At 42.7% G+C, this 4991-nt stretch overlaps 1 protein-coding gene across 1 annotated transcript in view; it reads right to left on the bottom strand.

The window, feature by feature from the left end:
* Positions 1 to 2771: 2771 nt before the first annotated feature.
* Positions 2772 to 4991, bottom strand: part of faap24 (FA core complex associated protein 24) — a 76279-nt gene continuing 74059 nt past the window's right edge. The window contains exon 5 of the transcript XR_004929083.1: positions 2772 to 4961. The gene's annotated coding sequence lies outside the window, so the exon portion shown is untranslated. The remainder of the gene's footprint in view (positions 4962 to 4991) is intronic.

The following is a 4991-nucleotide window of genomic DNA, read 5'->3' as shown; positions in this document are numbered from 1 at the left end:
CTAGCTTGTCAGTCAATCATTTAATAGTCAATGTTGTCTATATAAGGGTTTCCAAAAGTTTGGTGCGCGCACCACTCCGGGTGCGCGAACGGCCACTAGGGGGTGTGCGAGGCGAAAACTGTAATGGCGTCTGACTGTGGTTTTTCCCCCAGCAATAAAGATGTGTAAATAAGCATTTCTTTTGTAAAGCTCAAAAAACTGTTTATTTAATCGATAAATAAAAATGTATTGTAATGATCCTTATTAGACTTTATTGCTAAATGCTGCTGCACACTTACTGTTCCTTTAAATCAGATTGCTTTGGGGTCATACTGGAAGAAATGTGTGACTTCCGGGGAGAGGAATCGTGATTCGGGGGACCGGCGGAGTGAAAGCTGTCCTGTTCGTCCTAAAATAAAGTGTTAGCCGCAAAACCTCGATCTGGTGCTTGGGTGTCATAACGGAAAGATACATTATTAACACAAAATGTATTTATTTAGAAGAAATCTTCTTCTACGCTTCATTTTAAGATGAAAATCTGCATTGTGCTGTATATGCGCACATGGCTTGTGGTCTCTGCTTCAACAATTCTCGCAAATACGCTCAATAGGCTGAAATCAGGGAAACAGGTGAGACATCTAAGGTGAAAGTTAATTATTAAGAGGAGAGGAAGAGAGTGAGAGAGAAATCGGAGGCAACAGAGGAGAGAATCGCAACGGATCCGGGAGAAGAAAATGAGCTCCTGACTTTACGTCAGCAGAGGAAAAATTTTATTTGGGCCGAAAGTTTTATTTACGAGATTAAATTGAGTGAGTCGGTCTCTATGGATCGCGCAGCGCCTACAAACAGCGCTGCTGCTCATGGTGCCATGACTTTCAACCGGTGACAAGCTTTGACGTGCATGTCACGCACACCGCTGTCGCTACCTCTGCTCCTGGGGGTGGATTTCTTGAGTATGCTCACGCACAGATCTGTAATACTTCTCATTGCTATTCAGACAGGCGCAGACTGCACCGTGCAGTTAATTTTAAAGAGGCAGTTTTAGCGCATATTCAGACAAATATGTCCGAGGTGTGTTGCCGTGTGCGTGTTTACCTGCTGAAGGTAACCGCTGTGAAACAATCAGAAAGATTTCTCTGATTAATAACATCTTTATGGAGCGCTAGTGTTATTGTTACTCTGTGCTGCTTCACCAGTTCTCTCTCGCTCGCTCGTCATCGGACACAAATCAAACTACTTCATGTTTGTATTTTGCGGCATACTCAGATTTAGAAGCTTTGTTACGACATTTGAGTTGTAACTGCAACCGTTATATATATATATATATAAAATCTTGGGGGTGCGTCAACCAGGCTGGGTCATGGAAGAGGACTCCCGGCTAACAAAGTTTGGGAACCCCTGATCTATATGAACAGCGATTTAACACAACAAAAGTGAAGCTGTAAAACTGGGGTGCAGTTTGGTTGAACCTCACCCTTGAACTAGTGCATCTAGGGAAATAATTGGGCATAACAATGCATCCAGTGCAGAAACACCACTTCTGACAATCAAATAAACCACCAGCCCATTTCAGACTGTTTCACCACAAGCTGCATTTTATGTAAATACTATATACTACATTTTTCTGACATATTTTTCTTCCAAGGACATTTATTCTATACGTTTTTCCAATTTTTCTTTGAAGACTCAAAAATGCTGTTAGACATTAGGTACTTTTTTACCCTGTTTACACTACCCTTTTTTAACCGAGCCGAGACCAGTCCGAGCTCGGTAACCGAGATAACTCTTGAGTGTAAACGGTAAGCAGACTGAACTGAACCGAGCTAGACATAACCGGACCGCGCTAAATGCAGACCAGTTCCTGGTGTGGTCTCGGCCTGGAATTTTCTGTCCCGGTTGACTGATAACGAAGAGCGCATGAGGAGACTGTGTCATCCCCTTACAGTCAGCTGACTGTCCGCGTTTTTTCCGGCGTGTCTGGCTGCACGTCCCGATTCACACTCCATTAGGACAAATTTCAGACATGCATAATAATACTAGCTTCCTTACCATCCCACACGATTTCCAGAGATGATTCTGCTTAGCAATGTGATGAACCTCAGCATCTGTCATTTTTTCCTGCGCCTGTAAATCCTTATTAGACGTTCATTTGTCTTATCCACGTCCCAAAAGCCGACTCTGTCCAACCATAACATCCTGAATATTACGGGCACCACCATTTTTATTTGCTTTGTCCCGCCTTCAATCCCAGAGAGCAGTAGTACCGCAGATTGTCAGTAGGAGGCGAGGAGCAACCAAGGAACTGGGATAGCATGGTGTGTAAACGGTCATCAGAACGAGGCTCGCCATGGTTAACTGATCCAAGCTCGGACTGGTCTCGGCTCGGCTCGGTTTAACAAGGGTAGTGTAAATGGGGCTTTTATTTCTTCTGAGGATTTTACATTTTTTGAGGGTGTCCTTTAGAGATTTTGTATTGTTTTTCTGTAAGTGTCTCACCAATATTTCATTATGGTTATATAACAACAACAAAGATTCTTGAAAAGTTAGTTTAGAGCTTTGCTCTACTCTCCCATGCAGTACCTTCACTTAGACTTTGTCAGCAAATTAAAACTTAAAGCTTAATCAACAAATTATAAAAACTACTAAACATCCCGAGAAATGTGAGTATTTTTTCTACTAATGTGTGGAAATGAATTGCATTGACCATATTAGATGCTTAAGATTAAAACAATGTGATAGAGTTAAGTTCACTAACCCTTTTATCCTGGAAAGAAAACCAACACAAACACAAGTTTAGACTCTTCACAAAGAAGGAGGGCAGAAGGCCAGAAACGTGAGGCCGATTACATCACATTCTCGGCTCCATCTGCGCTGGCTACCTCTGTCTCTTTGCCTTTATTATCAGACATCAAAGAAGGGACAGGATGAGTCAGGAGTTCACAACATGCGGGTTAAGAAACAAAAGAAAGGACAAGGGGGGTTTTACAACATGGGGTTGGCATACAAAAAGGTGTAGGATTAACATATACAGCAAGAGATTCCTTGTCTAGGAGAAACATCTGTTTCTTCCTTTGTGAACATTAAAACAGTAGAACATTCCTTAATAAAAGGAAAATTATTATATTCACATTTTTTTAACATATCCCTCCTTTTAATAATTTTATTTACAATTGGAGCTTAACTTAACCTACTTCGAGCATTCATTTCTTGCATTTTGCATTTTTAATGAGACTCATTTTTTTAAGCATTTAACACGGGAAAACTTAAAATACGGGTTGTAATTCTTCAAGAGGGATTTGTGAAAGCATTTGATATTGAAACATATCTTCCATAGTTTTAGCGATCATAGATTTTAGGCATGGGATTACACAAGCAGTAAAAACACAATAATAATAATAATAATGGGTGTCATTATTTTCAGCAAGAGGATCATTAGAAGAACCAGGAGAAGAAGTCCATACTTAGAGGAACAGCATCCTGGGACATTGCTTGTTGCAGATTCTTTAAAGCAGACATCGCTTCAGTAATATGCATTTAATTTGTGTCAGAAATGTATGTACAGCAGGAAATTCCAATCATTACACATACGCCACCTTGGCTAGCAGTTAACATGTCCAGAATCATTCTGTTTTGCAGTACCATTAAACGCATTTCACTTGTTTGTTTTGTCCTTTATTGATGTCCAACGTCATGTTCACCAGGGTTTTTATTCTGTAGTCCAGTGTCTCAATCGTCAGCATAGATTTAACAACTCCAAACCACGGGAAAAGTGAAAGTCCTATTTTATTCGCTCCAGTGCTTATGTTCAGAGGGAACATTGGAACCCCATATGGGATCATGGGGTTGGAAATCTGAGCTGGAGCTGATCTCTCTTCTCCTATTAGCGGAGTGATGGTTCTTAACAGCCTGAGCTGAGATGATGATAGTGTGGTCAGAAACAAACACGGGTGCACATGCACCTGACCAGCTGAGGGGCAGTGATGGGTGTGTTTCCACCACACAGGAACCATCCTCCTTCTGTAGGTATAGATGCCCACGCTACATAGTCCCGGGTTAACGTGGAGTTTGGAAACAGATCACTGAGGTTAACCTGGCACCCCTGTACCTGGCCCAGTTTCTTGCAGCTAGGTTTGATTGGTGACTGTATGCACACAGGATGTTTATCACTGTGATGCACCTGGGCCTTCAGGCTTTCTACGTAGTTTCTGACTTTCTTGGTGAAAGGGAAGATCTAGGTGGTGTTGTTGCAGGTGGAAAATAACTTCACATCACAGTGTGATCCAGTCAATGAGCGTATGCACGGCGCGCAACTTTTTTTTATGTAGCCAGGTGCAAACACAGGTACGAGGGCAGTCCTCGGGAAACACGTTCCGTCTCCTGCCGGCATGCTCTTAGCATACAGGGTGGGTTGTCTGGTGGGTTTGGGCATCACTGAGCATACGTAGCAGTTACTCATGTTCTTCTCTTCAGTCAACATCGTCACATACATCTGCCACAAGTTGTCTGGGTGATGGTCTGGGAGATTTCCCAGCCAAATCTTCATGGCAGTGGATTGGATGAACCTCTTTCCCCTCTCACTCAGCGGATCTGGACTCAAACAGATAATGCACGCAACAGCCACATTGCAAAGGAAACCCCATCTCCATGGGAACCCCATTTTTTGCTAGGTTAACAGAGATGTTAATTTTACCCAGGACCCTAACGAACAGGGATCAGTTGATTTCTTCACCGACGTTGAGACAAGTTGCCCTAAAAAAACAAGCCCCTTTGTAGTCGGAATTCCCCACTGTTCCAACCGTATTTAACACTCTCTGTAACTAACAGTGGCTGATGTGAATCCAGGATGGTCTTTCAGCAATCTTCACAGCTTTTGGCATGGTCAGGAGCACTTGAAATGGTCCTTCCCACCTTGGGCTCGCCCAGTTCTTCCTTCTGATGACTTTGATGAACACCCAGTCACCTGGTCTCACTGCTAGTGGATCCTGTGGAGACAAAGGTTCTCCTGGCAGTAA

Source organism: Fundulus heteroclitus, unplaced genomic scaffold (genome assembly GCF_011125445.2).
Source record: "Fundulus heteroclitus isolate FHET01 unplaced genomic scaffold, MU-UCD_Fhet_4.1 scaffold_39, whole genome shotgun sequence".
In the NCBI taxonomy this organism is placed as follows: domain Eukaryota; kingdom Metazoa; phylum Chordata; class Actinopteri; order Cyprinodontiformes; family Fundulidae; genus Fundulus; species Fundulus heteroclitus.
The sequence above is the reverse complement of the archived record's forward strand: the minus strand, read 5'-3'. Positions and strand labels throughout refer to the sequence as shown.